At 46.1% G+C, this 20,206-nt stretch overlaps 1 long non-coding RNA gene across 2 annotated transcripts in view; it reads left to right on the forward strand.

Moving 5' to 3' along the window:
• LOC122537855 overlaps nucleotides 1–20,206 on the forward strand; it is an 89,686-nt gene that overhangs the window by 54,611 nt on the left and 14,869 nt on the right. Inside the window, exons 3-4 of one of the 2 annotated variants that reach the window (XR_006308708.1) lie at nucleotides 6,491–6,590; nucleotides 11,492–11,503. This is a non-coding gene — a long non-coding RNA (uncharacterized LOC122537855). Of the gene's footprint in view, nucleotides 1–6,490; nucleotides 6,591–11,491; nucleotides 11,504–20,206 lie in introns of those variants that run through there. The other variant, XR_006308707.1, reaches the window with a different exon arrangement.

Raw genomic sequence — 20,206 nt, forward strand, 5'->3', positions numbered from 1 at the left:
GAAAATTCAAGCGTCGACGTTGAGAGGCGTCTGTCTCGAGGAAAGGTCGCGATATCACGCGGTCTGTCTACTCGATCCTTTCGAGGCGGCCAAGACGGCGCGCGACGCGACAGGGGCCGTTAACAAGATTTGTGGCCCCGGCAATCGCTAATGTACGCCTAAATAGGGGGAAGCTTACCCCGTTGCCTCGCAGCTCCGCTCCCAGTCTTTTAGGCACAAGGGACGTGACACGAGTTACTAATAGGATTATTTAATTAGGAATAAGGCAGGGTTGCCGTGGCTACGTAGAAAGAGCCCCCTCCTACGGAGAAATGGGCCACTCAATTATACTTCGAGGGTGATTAATAATCGAGAGGAGTCCGAAGTATCAACGAAATTGCGTTCTGACCCATTTGACAACGCGGTCGAATTTGGTAGGTAGGTCTCGTATAAATTGTTAAGCGGGTGTTCGTAGCCGGGGACAATTAAACGTCTAATTTTCGGGCGAATGTCGGGTGCACAAGGTATTGCGGGGTGATTCGAGCGCGACTCGATCCCACCTCCCAGCTACTGACATACACGCCGCAACCTTGGTGGATGACGAACACGCTGCTGGTAAGTGACAGTAGCTAATTAATTAGTATCAAATGTAACCTCCCTCCGCAACGGTATTCTATACGCGGCGGTGCCGCTTGTTACACGGCACGGGGGCGTTTGATACAGCGCGGTGATTAAGCGCGCAGACGGAAAATCCTAACTGGCTCGCAGCGTGCGCTGGCGTACACGTAAACTCAATTCCAGAGAAATTGCAAAGTTATAAGGGGATACTTTGATGTTAGGTGTTTATTAGACGCCTTAATTGCACGGATTAACCTGTAACTGGCATCGGCCGGCTCGTGATTGACCACCGTAGCTGATAGTTACGCTTGGTTAATTGCATGGTGCGTGTTTAAACCGTAAACTCTACCGGTACTCTTTCACCGGTGCGCGCGGTTGTTGAAAATCTGACAAAAACGTAATTATGCGGCGTGAGTCGACGAAACATGTATGTGTATATATATATATATATACGCGATAACCTACATTTTTTCTGAGTTATTAACGAGATCGGTAGGATCGAGACAGAGAGAGAGAAAGCTAGAACAAAGAGTTTGATTATGTTTCTCTGCGTTGCGGGAAACTGACACATATTTTTGCATGCTATTATTCGGGATCGGTGGCCGTCGGGAATTTCGAGGTTCTCCGAGCTTGCGCTCGCGCCGCCGCTTAAATATTTGAAGGGTATTTGGTGAAAAAATATTTGATTTCGCTCGATGCGTATCGCAGATTTTAACCGGTGCTTCGCGATGGACAAACACAGCACGGCCTGTTTGTAACGATTATTCACGGCTAATTCGATAGATCGTGCCGATAAACAGAAAAAACTCGTGTTTCCCCGCTAGTTGCAAGACGATCGATGAAAGCCCATAATCTTGATTGCGCGTTAACTTTTTTTTTCTCTCTGTTTTTTTTTTTCTCACCGATTTTTTAACACCGATAGAGTAATCGAAATGGGCGGCTATATCAAAAAAACAATATTCGACGATTATCCCTCTTTCATAAGAGAATCATTGACTTATCCATCAAAGCGAAAACATTTTCTTTTTTTTTTTTTGCAATAAAATATTCCAAATAATAATCGGGGGAATCAAAATCGAGGGAAGACGAAGCTCGTCGAACAACGGTAACAGACACACTTTGCGTGTGAACTATCTTGGAGATATTTTTCTGTTTATTCCTGTCGGCGAACTCGGGCTCGATTTAAAAGAACATCCACCCCGGCGCTATTTGTATCGGCGCGCGGAACGTCGGCTCGCAACACGCGCGAATTTAAGACGCGACACTATAATTAGTCTAGGCGTGAGAACGAGAGGTTTCGGGCTGCCGGTTAAACAGGCTATTAGCAGCAGCTGTTACGTGACATCGGGCGCGTCTTGGACAGCATTTGATGTCGCGGCTTGTACGTTCGTGTGCTCTCTTCTCCTCTCTCTCTCTCTCTCTCTCTCTCTTACACACACACACATTCGTGCCCTCTTCCTTCGCTCTCTTCTCCGGTATCCTCGTATCAGCAACAAACCCCTCGGCTTCTCTCTCGGCAAACCCCGATTCTTCGCTTTCCCTGCGCATCCTCCGGAGGCTGTAGCCGCGTCTGATTAACTTGCTACGAAATTATCCAGCGACTTGGCGTGCCCAACCCCTTTCCGCTTCTACCCACCAAACAACGAACCATCTCCTCTCCCGCCGGTTTCCACCCGTTTCCCTCACGGCTCTCTCCGTAGCTTTGTAACAGTTTCACACCCTATAGCCGAACTATCCATTCACTCAGCCGTTTGGCAGGCTCGGCCAGCATACCGTAGCGGTTGCTTGTCCGATGCTGGGCACTGCAGTTGCAGCTACAATTCCCGCGTGTATCGGCAAGGAGGAGTAGTAGTTGTTAGAGAGAAACAGAGGGAGGGAGAGAGAGAGAGAGAGAGAGGCAGAATAGAGAGGTAGCCAGCCAGCAACAGCTAACTGTATGTACGACCTCGTGGCCGCGGCGTGCGGTAATAGCGGTGGCTACGGTGTACCAGTCAAACGCATACCGTATTGATTTTAATATCTACGCCACGAAGGTACAGGCGGCTATGAGACGCGAGGAGCCACGAGGCGAAAACCACGGGTTGATAACCGGCCGTGTATAACTGTCTGTGTTTTGTCGCTGTCGGTGGAGAGTCTGCGGCCGCAGTCCGTTACACCTAGTCGACGCGTCGGGGAAAAAAACAGGACTCGGGGGGGAAGAATGATCTTCTTTCTCTGCGTAGCGCCGGTATTAACAAACGCTTTGCATTTTGTACACCGAGGACACACCACTCTGTATCGATCCTCGCGAAGAAGCGTGGAACAGATACCGTTTTGCGCAAGTTGGAACAAATTCGGTGACACGCGGTCGTTGAGATTTCAAGTTAGTTGACGTTGTTACGTTGTACGGTGTTGTACTCCAAGAGAACACTTTCATTTTCCGGAACTTATAGATGTTAAATGTATAAGTTATAAGAGTTGTAAGTTGTACAAGATAAATATATAAGTATAATTATAAATGTATAAGTTGCAAGTTGTATAAGAATTATATGTTATACTTCAAGAGAAGACTTTCACTTTCCGAAACTAATAGACATGAAATATGTAAGTTACAGCAGTTATATAAAATATTTATAAAAAATTATAAATATACACAAGTAAATATTAATATTTATAAAATTAAAAATATATTAAAATTATTGATATATAAGTTACAAGTTGTATAAGAATTATACTTCAAGAGAAGACTTTCACTTTCCGGAACTCATAGATATGAAAGTATTATAATAAGAGCTTATGCTTGCTTCTAAACTGTTTCCGTGTATCCTGTCCTATTTGTACTTTTTTGTTTCAAAGTACAAAAGGACGACTCGTGCCTAATTCCTGAAAAAAATTTCTTTTTCCAAATTTCTCTCTCTCTCTCTCTCACTTTTGGATTTCGCGATTCGTTGCGAAGCAGCGAGAGCTGAGATCGTTGGAATGATAAAAAGTGCTCGAGCATCGCCGTGGCGTGTAATCTCTCTCTCTCTCTCTTTCTCTCTCTCCCTGGATCGGATCGGATGTCTCGCGCGTGAAACGCGTAATGCTCATTTCGCGATATATCCGTCGTTTCATCCGTCGTGGGGGTGTTGTGAAGGGTGTGAACCGGTGACAGGAGAAGGCTACAAAGCGGTGCACGTCGCCGATACGTTATCGAACGTGGTGCTAGGGAGATGACGCTTTTACAACAGCCATAAACGCCCGGCGTCGCGTCGCGTCGGGTCGCGTCGCGTCGCGTCGCGCGTCGGTGAGACATCGGGCGAGGAGAAGTAGGCACCTGTGGCTGATGCACGACACGACGTTGCCGCAAAGTCTGCCGCTTTGCGTACACTCCACCGACGCGTTAAGGATCTATGGAAATTTCTTGGCTGCGGTGCAAGCGTGGCAGCGGCGGCGGCGGTGGCCGCAGCGACGTCGACTGTCGGCCATTGGCCTCCCGACCGCGCTGAAAATGTTCTCTCTCTCTCTCTCTCTCTTTCTCTCTCCTTCTACGTATTCAGAACACGCCGTTAAAGGATGCGGGGGGACGGTGTTTTAACTCAATTTTCCGATACTGTCCGAAGGAGAAGGGCAATTTCGACGGAGACGCGGTTAACACGGGCGAGGGAGAGGTCACGTTAAAATTGCACTTTGACGTTTAATTGCGTCCCCCTCGTATCGTTGCGAATGTGGGCTAACGAGTAACCGGAAGTACAATGGTTTGCTCCCCCATCCGTGTCGCAGTCGGAATGAATCCGGTTCGCTTGGAAAGGAGCGAAACGTTGCTCAACTTGAAACGCGTAACGTCTGTCCAGGTAAACGCGCGATCTTTCGTCCGTCAGTCTCAGGAATTTATAGCCGCTGGCTAAGAATTCAAGCCTCCACGCACTGTTTGTCTTGCGAAATATAATTAACGCGGTAACGCGTTCCGCCGTCCTGTCGACGACGGCCCATTGAACGTGTCGGTCGTTTCGCTCTGTTATTACTTACGAGGATTTCACCTCAGTGTCTCGTTCCGCGAATAACGAGCACGCGATGGTTGTAAAAAATCGGCGGAGCAGTTGTCGACTCGTGACTCGAGAATTCCTAGGAGATTCCAAAGGCTGGACGGAATTTGTATATTTGTACGTACGTATCGCTTCGCGAGTATACCATGCTGCAGTGGTAGACTTTGCGCGGCAAAGGCCACTCTCAGGACCGTCGTAAACGCCCTTTGTTCGGCGTAATATCACCGAGCAACTCGCTCTTCGTAAAGCATCCTCGAGCAAATGAACTTCAGCGATTACACGTTTTCATATCCTCCGGAGTCGTCGCGCAATACCCGAAGGCGTTCGTTTAGATTCTCTCGATTAACTCGCTCGAAACTTCAAAACGTGGACATTTCTTTTTTTATTTTTTTTCGAAACTTTTCGTCGCGTTACGATCGAGCGCGTAACGGTTGATGGAAACGAAACAAGGTGCTGGAAACATTTTCGGCGCAACGTTGTCGGGTACAATAGCAAAGGTTCGCTGGAATCAACAGCCGCGCGAATTCGCGGAAATTGGCCGCGTCGCAATGAGTACACGATAAAACCAATGTCGACAACGTGTTTACAGTTTTATGGGGTGTCGGCTAAACGCAACGCGCCGCCGGTGTACAGGCCTTAATAACTCTCGCGTGTTACGAGAATAGAAATACGCCGGAGATTTACCGGTCTGCAGCGTATTTGCATTCCCCTGTAAACGGCGCGAGGACGCGCACGGAAATTTACATCTATTCGGTTTAATTGAATCGGTCGTTTGATATTCAAACGTCATCGAGCGTTGTATTACTATCCGCAATCGTCGAGAATAAGTAGTCGTCGCTCGAAGAAACGATTCATCTCGAAGTGAATTTGTCGACGTTGCGAGAAGGTTGTGAGAGATTTGCAAATTTTCGACCGACGTGATCGGTCGGGTCAATTAGGCAAAGGTAAAAAGAATTGCGCGTGAATGTTTAAAGAGACATCGAGGTGATAGGATAAAAATATTTGCGTGTCACGCGCGTCGAGATTTGTTTTGTAAATGACAGCATTTTCTCAGTTTTAAGTATGTTTAAATGCAAACCAGGTGAAACAAACGATCACTTTATTACTTCTTGACAATTTCTTGACAATCCGGTGATATCATACCGACGAGTTCAAATGGAAAAGAAAGCGGCGAATTATTGTATACGGTTCGGTCACTCGTTACGGTCCGCGCAATCAGTTGACAGCGCAGGAGTTGAAATAGAAATATCTTTAAAATGGCACTTGGGGACATTACACCGACGCAGGAAATAACCGTGTCAGTCATTTCCACGCTTATCTCCGAATTAATATCGGGCCGCGATAACAACTGAACATTCCAAAATTAGAGGCAAAATTTCCGAGAGGGGAGGTGGTTAATTTCGGAAGTGATGGTGGCTCGTGTTTTTCGGTCGCTTCGAGATCCGCTTTCACGGCGACGTTCGATTTTTTCCCTCGACGGTTGACGCTGAACCCTCTTCCCCTGTGTAAAATATCGCAGCGAAATACATAAAAACACCTTACATTAAGCTTGCTCGGCGCTATTAAGTTTAAGCAGCTTCCACCGGGGAATCGCGCGAGAAAGCTACGGTGTTAATAGGATGTGCTCTCACGCCGTTGTGCGCAACGGTGTACCGCGTGAAACGCGAATTTTAGATTCGCCCTGTTGTTAACGTTTTTTTGCGGGCCGCGTTTCGCGCAAAACCCATCCTCCCGAGTTTGTCGTCGTTTGCCTTGGCCGCGAATTTTCGAACAACGATCGAATCACGAAGATGCAAAATACGCGGCCAGTTGGCGACAATTTCGTATCGATCGATCAGCCGAGTATTTCGCTGATCTTTGGATTTAATTCCGTGGTTCTCTGATTGCAGAATCGAGTTTGTCGACGATATCAAGGATTCTCTTTAAGACGCCGGTTGCGGCTGTGCGAGCATCTCCGAGCTGTGCATGTCCGAGTTTGGTGATTCACTGGTGAGTTTACCACCCCCTCCCAATCGAGGATGCATTTGCAATCCGCTATATTTCCATATCTATCGCACATCGGCGAATAATTGTCGCCGGTAGCGATGGGAACTTTTCACGGCCAGACGACGACGACGACGACGACGACGAGAAGGAAGTTTCGTGAAGGAGAGAGGGGTTGTCGAGATAACAAAATTTCCCCAGCAACTCTCGCGCGCGCGTTGAATTAAACTTGCGAAGCGCTATCCCTCTTTGTGCTTTACGATCCCCAATAAACGTCTGGAACGATGTAACGTCTGTCGTAGTCGGCTGGTTTTTAGATCGCGATGCTGCGTCGATTCATCGTTTGCGTCTGGCAAACGTAAACGAGGAATCGCGTGTTTGCTCGTCATTGCCCGTCTAATGTATTACTTACGTATTACGTACGGGTGTGTACATCGATCCTGCGAGGAGAGAGAAGCGCGCGCAGAAAAATCTGCTCCTTCGTTGCGCCGTTCGAAACTTTATGGAAAATTCCCCAATGTTTCCTCGTTTTTTCTTTTTTTTTATTTTTTTGTTCGCGTTGAAAAGGGCGAGCTCAAGTTAGGAGAGATACAAAAATAGTGGCGCGGCTGCTCGCTTAAAATTCGTAGAAACGATGAAGCACGATGATGGCGGAGTGAAGCGAGTCCCGGCTCGCACAGAAGAGTTTAGGGTTATAAAACGGATTATTTACGAATCGAGGTGGGCGCTGGTGCGCGACAGTAAACGCTCTATTACCGCGTCAAAGGGACCCGTTTGCGAAAATTGGTCACGCTCGCGCATATCTCGCGCATCGTGACGCATTAATATCGTATCACGGGATATTTCGTTTATATCCGCTCGGTAACGGAACGTAATTTATTCCTTCAGCTGGAAAGTATATACATATTTGCCCGTTTGATATAATACATGCACATACGTATCGCCAGCCGTGGCCAGCGCGGATTCACCGGAATCGCTGCGACGTGTGTGTTTGTCGACTCGACTGTAGCGATTCGGCGTAAAGTGGACGTAAAGTCGGACTCGTCAACCTCTTGAGCTGAAACGACGTACCACGCATGTCAAGAATTTTAATATTTTCTCAGTTTTAAGTATACTCAAGTATAACCCAGGAAAAACAAATAATAAATTTGTTACTTCTCAATAATTTCTAATCCAGTGATATCGTAGATAGACGAGTTCGAAAAGAAAGCGACGAATTATTGAATACGGTTTGGTCACTCGTTATGGTCCGCAAATCGTTGACCAAAGTGTCGTAATGTTCGTCGTTTTTAATTATTTTGTCGCTCTCTCTGTAATTCGATTCCGTTGTTTTCCTAATCTTTGATCGACGCGATATTCGCCATCGATTGTTCATTTGTTCACGCTGCTTTAGCCCGGCGTGTCGCGACGTCCGACGCTAAACGACGAATAGAGAATCAAATCGGGGCAAAAACTTTCGAGACCGGAAGTCTACGGTTATTTACAGTTGCCCTTAAAATAAAGTGGAGGGTACAAAAAGTCATTAAAGTCGCGAATAGTTTGTCCCAAATTGCAACATTTTCCCAGTTTTCAGTGTAACCTAAACGTAACCTAGGCAAAACGAATGATAAGTTTGTTACTTCTCAATAATTTCTATCCAGGGATGTCGATACCGACACGTTCAAGGAGAAAGCGATGAATTAAAATGCGAATCGGTTCGGTCACTCGTTATGGTCCGCGAACCAGTTGCCAGCGCAAGGGGTTAGTGTCGACGGGGTAACGATCGACGTAAAAAAGAAAGAGGGAAAAAAATTCGTCGTCTTCAAGTGACAAAAGTTTGACGCGCGAAAGTTAACACGGACGAGCGAACGAAAGATAGGGACAAGCTTCGTCGAAACTTTTTCTTTTTCTTTTTCTTTTTTTTTTTTTCTTTTTTACGACGAATTTAACTTTAGTGCCGGCAGAAGTTCGGGAGAATGAAAATCGCGATGGACAGGTAGTGGAGGAAGAGGGGGCGGGGGGAGGGGATCGACTATTGGATTACGATGGAATGATTGCGCTCTTAATTAAAAGGGTGGGTGGATGAAGGGGGAGGAAGGGGGCAGGAGGGGGGGGGGGAGAAGAACGAAACGAGACCGCGCGTGCATTCCGACCGAACGGATTAACTCGCTAAAGCCGTGTTACGGTCTTATTGTCGGGGTGGCGCTTCATAAAACAAGATGCGTGTTACCTTGGCGTTAATTCACCGGTTAAATCAGTCGTTGAAATATTCATGGTGTTTGCTCGGCGACATTCGGCGAACAGCCTCGTGACTCGTGCGTAGAGGCGAACGAGGGGGAATAGAGCGACAGCTTCGCGCGTGAAACCTAATTTCGAGTGCGACGATAAGTCTCCATGAGCGTAACTTCGCTTAATGCAAGCCGAGTATTATTGCCTTAATACCCTTATTTATATTCATCTCTTGAGAGGCGCTCCGCCGCGCGAGCGGCAGCTTTTCTTCCTTGTCGTCGTTGTCGCGTTGCAAAAAGCGTCGGGAATTTCGGCAGATTAAACGCGAGACAGGGGACAGGGAGAAGTTGATAATTTTTAGATAACGTCTGCTTGTCGCGTTTGAAGCTATCACCGTCGCTGTGTCGACGACAATTGAATTTTATATATCCGCGAGTTACGCACTTGCGCGTTGTCTGTCCACAGTGGACAAGGAAGGTGAAGGTTAACTGGGTTAAAAAGTTGCCCGGATGAATCGTTGCCAAGCCTGGATCGAGGTTGCGCTTCCTTCGAATAAACTCGGACGATGAAATTCGATTTCCCACTCCCCCCTCCCCCCCGAAATGATGAAATTACGCGCAAAGTTCTCTCTCGGACTTTACACTGTCATCTCGGGCAGCTCGACGGGTATTTCATTAACGGTTAGCAATTAACCGCGTCACGGGGCAGACAGGTGTAAGGAAAGAGAGTCGGCGGGGAAAAGCGTAAAACTGGTAAAGGTTGTGTCAGGCTGAACGAGGCGAAGTTACCGCTATCAGCGCAGAAAAGGGGTAAACGCTTCAGCCTAGTTGGCTAACGCGCCGAGAGAAATCGATGGTTAATGGACAAAGTTGACACCGTTACAACATCCCGAAACTGCTTCGGGAAACTACCGACATTCGTTTCACTTAGGCTGCTTTGCTCTCGGTTCTCCATCCTCTGCACCCCATTCCACACACCCTTCGCGCCTGTTTCCAGCTTTCTCTCTGTGTATTATCCGATACCCTTGCCAGCTCATTCGTTGAACCGTCGCGTCCTCTTTCCGCTGTTTTATGGGACAGGCGGAAGCGGAGGTCGGCCCGATCTTGTAGATTTTTTTCTTTTTTCTTTTTTTTCGTTCTTCTTCTTTCTTTCTTTGTTTTCCCTTTCGTCGGCGGTTATTTAATGGCTATTGGCCCCGGCGATGAAAGTCTTTTAACGGGGACGATGGATCGTCCCTCGAGCACTCGGACACACCCGGAAATCTTAGTTGGTTGGAAATCGACGGCACTTTCGCCAAACGATGGATTTTCGTTTGGATGGATTTTCGTTTCGCTGTTTTCTTCAACAATTGTTGTTAAATGTTGCCTGTCGTGCGAGACGGTTCTAGGATTACTTATCACGTTGATAAATTAACGTAACGATAAATAACGAAACTAAATCACACGGTTTATAATACAGAGTTTAATTAATGTTTTGGTATTAAAAGGAAAACTGAATACGAGGATGACAAAGAGATATTAAGCTCTCTCTATAACTCCCTCAAGACCTGCATGCTGTTGCGACTCTTTTGTCTTCGCACGTACTTCACACACACTCGCTCTCACGCACACACACACACACACACAACCGTATGTTCGTATTTTACGTACGTACAGATTCGATTAAACATACAGTCCCAAATTTGGTAACGATGAAGCTTCCTTACCCCGCGTTAAATAGATCAAATCCTCGATCGCGAATCAATCGTCGTTTCTCAATCACGTTGCTCGGAAATAGTAGCTTTAATTCGTCAATTTGAAGACACGTGGCCGGCGTGGTCTTGAAAAGGGGCGAAAGGGGCAGCACGTCGTAGAAAGCAATCAAGAGTCGGGAAAAATTTCGGGAAACGGGACACCCCCTCCCCGCCCTAACGACGAGCCAATCTTGATGAGTAAAACGATTTCGGCCATCGTCAGGCTGTTAGATTAACGGGCCGCGTGCCGTTGGAACTTCATATTACGTTTCCGGGCTTGTTTGTTTCCTCCCATTCCTCTCGTTTCCGACGATGGGCCGCGCTGCCCCGCGCGTCGAGAGTTCCGCGAGAGTGGCGATTTGTCGCAGCTAAATGCAATTGTCCCCTTATTTCTTCAATAATTGCGAAATCGGTTGATGAAACGGGCTGGATACCCGGTGTTCGTCCCTCCTGGGCGCGAAATCGTGCCCGTGGCCACGTACGTACACAGGCGACCAGACCAAAGGAGCGATTAAAAGGGGAAGATTATTAATCGGTCTGCATGGGGAAAATCCGTAGCAGTATCGCGAGCACTGTTTTAGATTGGAAACCGAGGTCGAATCAAGTTTCGCGTTAAGCACGATCGCAACGTTCCGCCCCCTGATGAAACAAGACGACTCCCACTACCCTTTCTCTCTTTTCTTTTTTCCCTCCGCTTCTCGATCGAGGCTCTTCGCTTCGTTTCTCGTCGATTATTATTTGTTTCGGGGAGAAACCACTGAAAATTGAAGGATTGAAATTCCCGTACGATTGGGGGCAATGTATCAAGAATTTATCTATCTTTGAGTGTCGTTCGAGCCAATTGTACGTACACCGCCAGCAAATGGTCGTTCGTCGTGTAATTTGCTTTTTCCTCGGATTGCCTTTCAATTCTTTTCTCGAAAAAAAAAAAAAAAAAAAAAAAAGGAAAGGGTAAAAGTGTCTCGAGAAATCGTCAAGTTTACAGGTGAAAATTAACAAGCTCGCCGTTTCGATTCTCGCTGGCAAACGAACCTGTCGCGTGCCAGTTGCTTCTTTGCTCGCGCGCCTAACGAAGCGGTGACGTTTCGAGCTCGTTAAAAACGTCACGAAGCGTTAGCGGTGTAACGGCGAATTTTTAATTCCCCCCTCCTTAACGAATTTAATGAACTTGCTCGCGCTGAGCGAACAAATTTCGCTGCACAGGTAATTGAGCAATCAGTTTTCATCAATCTGCGAGGTCGAATCAGGGTCCGGCGTCTCTCGCGCGATGCCCTCGCCGATTACAGGTAAGACCTGTAAAATTAAATAAGCCCCGGCTGAATCACCGTGCAGGTGCGATTGTATCGCTCTTCCGTGGCTCTACACTCTACTTTCCCCCTTGGAACGAGCGTGCAATCCCCGGAGGACGCGACGCGATGCGACGATTTGCATTTTTCTGTATATACGAACGATCACGGTCGCGGTTCTCCACCACGTTACGTACTTCCGGTTACTTACGCGCGGCATTTCTCCTCCCGAATCCCTTCTCGAGTCCCGTCTGGATTAATCGCAATCTCGGATTTTAAATCGGCGTTAAACTTTGCAACAGCTACGATCGTTTCCTACCTGCACGAGACGCCGGAAGATCGGATCGAGAAGATCCTCGCAATGATGACGGTAGACCGAGTGACGTCCAGCGGATGGAGTTAATCGACGGAGCTTATTAACGTCGCCGCTCGAGCTTAACTTTGATCTCTCAATGGATGAGTTGACTGTTCGCTGAGTCGACTCGCGGCAAGGTTGTTTACAACGGTGCTCGAGCTGCTTCGAGTCGGTCTGTCGCCTCGCCGATAAAGGACGCCGTCAATCGGTCGATTTCCGCCCAGCAATTTTCTCAACGTGTGGCTTCCGTCGTCGGCTTTCATCGCCAGCGGATTAACAGAGGAACCCGGCTCTTTTCAAGCCGCGAACAACTGCGATTCCATTAATGGATTATTCGCGCCGCGGTATTCATATTCGATCCAAACAGTTGGGGAACAGCGATCAGAAACGGTGTTTCCGTTGATGGACGCGAGGGATTTTTATTATCCTCCCAAGGGTGTGAGGTTGTTCGACTCTCTCTCCTTGTTTTCAACCAGAGTTAAGTTTCAGCGCTAATGCGCCCCGTGAAAAGAGATAAGATAGCACCGCGTTGCCGTTACGGTTGGATGTTGATTCTCGTGGAGGGAAGTTTGAATAGGTTGGCGTTCCCCTTGTTCGCAAGTAACCACCGGAAACAATGGGTACCGGGTCCGATGGCCGGAGATGGCGGAAGCGAAACGTCGTGGAAACTTGACGTTGATCGGTGCAGGTCGGGGCCCCGTGCTTGGCAGCTTTCAAGTCCGTGGAAGTTTTTGAAGTCGAACGCGGCGAAACTCTCAGCACCGGCCCGCGGTCCGGCACGTTACGGCACGGTACGGTACGGTCCGGTCCGGTTTGGGTTCGATCGATCGGTGCACGCGCGCAACGTCGCAATCGGCCGCCATTATTATCGATCGCTCGAGAGGGAGATTTACCGCGTGCATGCCAGCCGTGCCTTCTACGAACATATGTCATGTTATTTACGAGCCAGGCATTACTCTCTGCCCGATTTACTATATTTTACGTTACGTGGATGGACTCGCAATTCTTTCAAATCGGCCCGGCCGGCAATCCGGTCACGTCGCCCTCGCGCCAACACGAAGTGCGTATGACGTTCTTCGCACCCCATCAACCCTTCCATCCGCCGATGGAAACATCTCCCCTTTTCAAACCATTCAAACTCTCCCCCCTCCTCTCTCTCTCTCTCTCTCTCAATTCGAGTCGATTATTTTATTTCTCATATTTAATTCCTTCATGCGCCATTGGCGTCTACTCGACGACCAGTGTTTGCTACTTCTCTCGTCGATTGCTTTTTTCTTAGACTTGCGATTCGTACTGTTTTTCACGCGGTTGGAAACGACTTTCGACCGGACCCGGTTTGAAAAGTGGAGAATTCGTGACAGAGGGTGGAACGTGTTAAAAATTCGGTGGCTCAAGGCCCTCGAATTGCACGCCGAGTGATTGAAAACTTTTGAATGACGGCTACGGGAAACGCATATCCGGTGGTTTTCCACCGGCTGATACGGGGACATATATTACCGTGAGGGACGTTCACTATTCTTCGCAACGACTGGCTTTCTCTCGCGAATGGTGACCATCAGACCGTTCGGGATTGGTTTCCGTAATCCATTGATATATTTCACTGAAAAACCTGGCGAAGATAAAAGTAACATCTTATCAACTTTGGCCTGGCTACGAGTTTTCTTGCCTCTGCGTGACTTGAAACAGAAGGAGATAGATAGAGTTCGCGTTCTCGCCGGTGAGGTGAAACGAGCTTCTCTCGATCGACTTGTAATTACTCTGATGATCTCTGAATATGGCGCGAGGATTTGCCAAATTTGCTTAATCAGTTGGAACGGCGATAGAGAGAGAGAGAGAGAGAGTGAAATGTTCTAAACAATCGATATTTTCAGTTTATTAACCATCGTACCTCTGTACGTGTACTGAGAGGCGGCGGTGGTGATGATTGATGTTAGGTGTTCCCGACTTCGACTAGGCATCATGCAAATTTAACAGGACTCGTCCAAACTTGCCTCCAAATTGATGGAATAAAGTTGGACATTAAGTAAACAAAGTAGCTTTGCGCGCAAAGTTCACGCAAATTATAGAACAACCTTTGCCATTATACGTCGGCCTGCGCGTTTAAAGCCGAATTAACCCCGGCATCGCGATGATTGCAAGTACGCGAAAGTTTCCCCGGGATGTGTACATATATCGGTAGGCACGTATCGGTTAATGCACGTCCTTACAATTATTTCGCGATCTCGTGTCGCGGTCCTCGCTTGCCTCGCTTGCCTCTCCAACTCGCTTGCCTCGACGGTGAAAGCTTTCTCAACTTTCTACATTTATTCCGCCGGTTTAATGATGTGCACGTTGCTCGTTGTTGAACGAGTTACGCCGCGTGGAGGACCATTAATCATCATACGCCTACGCAGGCTATTAATTTATTTGGCAACCGCAAACTATTAATTTATTTGCCGTTTAAAGTTACTGTATCAGCGGAGAAAGATCTCTCTACTCGGGAACAATATTAACGACTTAACGAGATCCGACAGTTTGAAGTTGCCGTTTCTACCAGCTGAAACTCGAAATTGCCAATGCCGATTTCGAGATTTCATTTAACTTGAATCTCTGTAATCTTCGTCGTTTCACTGCTGTTCACACATATTTCCTTGCGATAGTCAATGTAACGTCGAAGCTTGCTCTTCCAATTTACTTCCAATCTACTTTTAGATACTTACATACTGGTACATACATACACTAGTGGACAATAATATAAAACACTTTGCAAAATTACAATTGGTAGAAAAGTTTTCGTTATATTTACAAACGGACCAAAGTTATCCAACTTTAAATTTAAATTAAACGAACGTTTCGATGAATTCCTAATTCAAACAAAAATAATACAATTTCACTCGGACAAACTCATAAAACACTAACAGAAAGGAGGAAGAAATAAAAGTAGTCTTCGTAATTAAACGAAATTTTCGAGCCTCTTTTAATGTTAATAGTGAGTCAATCCTTCTCTATTTTGTATAACTTCGATCATTCGATTTGGTAGGCTTTTGAATAGTTTTTTTTTTTAATACAATAAAAAAGTAGTTACATCGTGGAAGCGCTATTGTGTCACGACATGGTTTTTTAAATAGCCCCTTGGCACTCAAACAGTTAAGACGGAGCTGACTGGCTGGCCCTTGCCCCTACTTTTCTGATTGCTAGCACTATCCCCTTCCACTGCACTAATCTCTCCTCTTGCTTGGCAGTGGAGGGGGCAGCGCTAGCGATCAGAAAAGTAGAGCCGTCAGTTAGTCACCTGTAAGAAATCGGAATCAATTTACGTTGCACATAAAGGTATTAATTGATCGAGTAAACAGCGTTGGGCACGAGCTACGCCGCGCTATTTTTCTTCCATTATTCCGCTAGATGCGTACCGTGTTCGCTGTGTTTATCCGTGTCGATAAGATTGTTGACGGGAAAGTTGCGAGAAAAAAATCTAGCCTTTTCACCCGAGGCTCGCTACTTTTCTCGTTAGACGGCAGTTTCTAGTCCTTCGGCTAGAAAACAGCCATAAAAACTCCTTCGTCTGGGAACAGTGCATCGCGAACTCTCGAGTCGAGCTGGCTGCTTCAATCATAAACCGAACTTTCTCTCTTTCGTTTCGGCTGGAAATTCCGGATGCGTGTCCCTTAACACACTAAACGTGCCAGCGTTTTATGCGTACCTGCTTCTACCATAATCGGTCAAATGAGATCCTTTTGTCAATTTAATACAGGACACAGAGTAACGGAAACGGAGTAACTTTTAGATAAGAAAAGAAAACGGAGTAACTTTTAGATAAGAAAAGAAAGAAGCGGACAACGGAGACAGAATTTGAAGTCAGTTTTTTTAAACCGGTCGTTTGACCGACCACTGGTACGTTTAGTGTTAACAACCTAGCCGCGATTTCGGTGAAAATGAACAGCGAACACGGACAAAGCGAACCGCGTCTTACTGGGTGGGTGGCGAACTTGCTGCGAAGTTTATGCGCGGCCTTTCGACGCGAACGAGCTTCTTTATGCCGGCCAGGGCCTCTGGCGGTTTTACCGCCAGAGGCTAGTCCGCTTGACCCGCGCGTTCGAGACTGTTCCAACCTTGGCTGACCTCTCGCTCTTTCCTCTTTTCTTTCGCGTCGCCTCTCGTACTCCTTTTCTCTCTCATCCGTGCCTGGTAATTCGCGCTAGAGAATATTTCTCCGCAAAAAAGCTTTCTCCTCGCTTGCTTCAAGGGTAAAATTGCCGAAAATTGTCGAAATTCGATCGCGATCGCACTCGTCCAACTGGATTTCGAATGGATAACGACGGCGTCCGAATTGAAACATATTTAATCCGTTTACGGGACGATCGACTAAACGGTGAAAAATGCAGCGGCGACGTACGGACGCGCGATACTCGCGAGTAATTCAGCTGGATGATGCAGTCGCGCGTGCGGCAAAGTGCAGCGATTCGTGGAAAAGAGAATAACGTTTAAAAGCGACCTTTTTCGCGAGAGCCCCGGCGATGACTTCCGATTACCACGAATCGTTCTCGAAAAATACATTTTTGCGTGTTCCGGCGGGGTCCCGTCCCATCTCTCCCCTCAGGGGGAGGACAATGGCGTTGGTGGATAGCGGCGAAATAAATAGAAAAGGCCGGCATTGCCGCGTAGAAACTGCCCCCATGTCGATTTGGTGGAAACCGCATCGAACAGCCCATGCAGAAACACACGCCGGCCTGTTTGCCTGTATCGTTGATGCGCAAAATGAGAATCCGGTAGGAAAACGACGCTATTCCGCCAGGTGAAAAGTGGACGGCGAATAACACCGCTTGGAGGGAGCTTCGTTTTTTTTTCCCTTTTTTTTTTTTCGTTTCGGTTTTTGTTTTCTCCTTTCTTTTTTTTTTTTNAAAAAAAAAAAAAAAAAAGAAACGACTTAAAATGTTAATAATTTACGTAGAAACGCGAGTATCTTAACTTTCGTAAAACGACTACTCTGCAAACGGAGCATAAACGCGTGCCATGCAACAAAGAAACATATGTTCGTCGAGTACATACGGGAGGATATTGAGAAAAGAAAAGAAAATGAAGAATAGAAGAGAGATCACGAGATGTACTCGTACGACGACCGATTATTCGGAATTAATAACCAATTCATGCTTTTCGAGGGTATTTCGGAGAGAGTCGTGTTCCTCGTGTAAAACGATCGATCGTAATACGACTGTTGGAAACTCGGCTCGTCTTCGAAATATCCTCCGAAATATCCCTGAAAGTTCACGATCGACCTTCCCCCCTCCCCACTCCCTTCCCCCTCCACTTCCCCAAACTCCTCTTCGATTCGTTTCGTGGAAAAATCATTCGCTGTTACTCGGATGTATGTTCAGCGTCTTTCGCGAGTGAACAATAAATACTTGATTACATTGTAAAACTCGAAAACTGCGGGCTGCTACGAAAAGATCCAAAAACTCGCGGGGGCCGAGAGAGAAAGAAACGTAATCGTTTTTCTTTCTTTCTTCTTGCCTTTCCTTCCTTCGTTCCTCTTCCACATGAGTTCGCATTTCGATCTCGGTTGCCAGCCGTGGTTGTTCTGCCGTGTTTGCCGAGTTTCGAGCTTAGTCGAGATTAAATATTTTTATTTCGCCAGAGCGAAAGTCCGCCGAACGTACGAGAATAATAATACCCCACGCCTATATCGTTCGTGTCGAGTTTCTAAGGCTCGGAATTTTTGTTTTTTTTTTTTTTTTCTCCTTTTTTTTTTTTTTTTTTTTTTTTTTTTCTCGCCACCGCTACAAGTAATCGAGTAATTCGATTCGAACTTCACGGCGGGGAAAATTAAATACGACGGTTGGGAAATATTTTCCAGGAATATATTTTTTTTTCTTTTCTCTCTCTCAGAGGAGATAATACACAGTATTTGTATCCGTTTGCTCGAATACCATTGCACTTTGCTCGCTGTTTGTGTACTTTCGCGCCAGCGACGAAATATAATCGAAGGGAACGCAGCGGTTTTGTTACGAGTACGATTATTCACCAGTTGATTCGACGCTCTCGCGAAACAACTGAACGTCTCATACCTCGTTGTAGCTTTTTTATTGGAGCTTTGTTGCAATTAAAATTGTATATATCCTGTCCCAACAGTTTTTAAGCGTGACTTGTGTTACTGAAATTGCATTGATTGTGTCGGGATTGAGGTGGTTTAGAGAGCGGGCACCTATCAGTTTAAGTGTGCTGTGTCACGTGTGTACGTACCATTCCGAGTTTGCAATTTGTCTGATTACGAGTCAGACATTATATCACTGTACAGCAACAAATAGTTTACGTTCATTGTAATTATCAGCAAATTGTAAAGAAAGAACGTTCGAGTTGATGGCTAGATGTCCTCTCAGAAGGAACAGTCGAGACTTAAATTTAGACTTAATTTTATAGGTAATAGGTAATAATTTTCATTTGGCGTCGAACCTTGTCAGTTATGGCGGGGAAAGGTGGCCACGAATTCTGTTCTGCCATCCGGCGCATGTACTCGTTCGTTTGCCGAACTTTAACCTCTTACGCGAGTAACTGTTTCACGGACCGTAACGAGTGACCAAACCGTATACAATAATTCGCCATCTTTTTGAATTCATCGGTATATCACTGAACAGAAATTACCAATAAGTAATAAATTTATTATTTGTTTTGCCTGGTTTATACTCAAAACTGAGAAAATATTGCAAATTTTGGGCCAAATATTCTCCGCGCGCGGAAAAGCTACATCGCACGAGAAATCACCGTCAAACACCGGCCGCAACTTTTTAACGAACTGATGAAGCGCGCTCTCTCTCTCAATTTTCTCTCTTTTTCTTTTTCTCTTCCTCTCTCTTTTTTCCCCGACCGAGTGTCCATCCTACGGATAATTGCGACAAATATAATGAGGCGGCCGTGCGGCTGCTTTGTGGCCGGCCTCGGACATGAACTCGAGTGGGCTTTAAAGAGGGAATTATCGGTCGAATCGAGTTTAATCGTTCGCGAGATAGTTTTATGGAGCTTTCTCTCTAGCGGCGCTTTGTCCGCCAGGCTTTTACGCGCACAGTTATTGTTCGATTATCTTCTTCACCCGTGTTGCAACTCTCGCTGTTTCTCCACGCCTCCTCCGATCGGGTAAATCTTTTTGTACGCACGGATCTTGTTTGTCGTTTGCCCGCGCTCCTCTCCGAAATTTCGCGTGATTCTCTCGGGAAATATTTCCTCGAGTCGCGCACCAGCCACGCGACGACAAATTGGCAAGAACGACGATTGACAAAACGACACACCATAAACGCGCATAAACTTTGTCCGAGGAGGACTGTAATACGTTTCAGAGGAAATTGCGTATTCGACAATGGGGCGTGGAGTTTGATAATTAGGAGAAGTATCATCGGCCGCATTATCGCGGTACATTTATTAGATTACTATCTGACCTCGTCCAGGGAATAATCAGAGAGGGGTCAAGCTTTTAGATCGTCAAGCAGATAGGCAGTTTGGGCGTGAAGAAGTAATAATAATATTCGATGTTGGGAATAATCAAATTTACCGTCTCAATGAAAAGCAATTTTTTGTTATATTAAACGACAAAAAGAAAGACACGCCCTATCCCGTGTCGAAAATTTATATACTATGTAAAAATCAACGTTAATTAACTCTCTATGGGCCCCGTGTAACTTTCAAATCACATCACTGATGTATTCATCGATATTTTATAGAGTAACTTAATCTTTTTCCACAAGGAAATTGTTATTACGGAGGTTTACTCCTTTAAATAAATATATTATTTGGAGATGTAACATGAGAAACTATAACAATAATTTATTTTAATTTCAAGATTGTCGGACAAGATATTTACGACGATCCGTTTACTTTGGTTGATTCTCAACAACTAAAATTATAATATATTCTCCGCTATTTTATTTTCTTCTTTCTTCATTTGTAATCGATTGTCGCTGCTCTGAAACTCGTTCTAAAAATACGTCTTCTTAGTAATGACATCCTTGGTAATTAGATTATTCCTTTTCGGCGGATTAACTCGCTCGATTAGGGACACATTAAATTAACCCGTGAA

The sequence above is a fragment of the Frieseomelitta varia genome, unplaced genomic scaffold, assembly GCF_011392965.1.
Source record: "Frieseomelitta varia isolate USP_RPSP 00005682 unplaced genomic scaffold, Fvar_1.2 scaffold_936, whole genome shotgun sequence".
Classification (NCBI taxonomy): domain Eukaryota; kingdom Metazoa; phylum Arthropoda; class Insecta; order Hymenoptera; family Apidae; genus Frieseomelitta; species Frieseomelitta varia.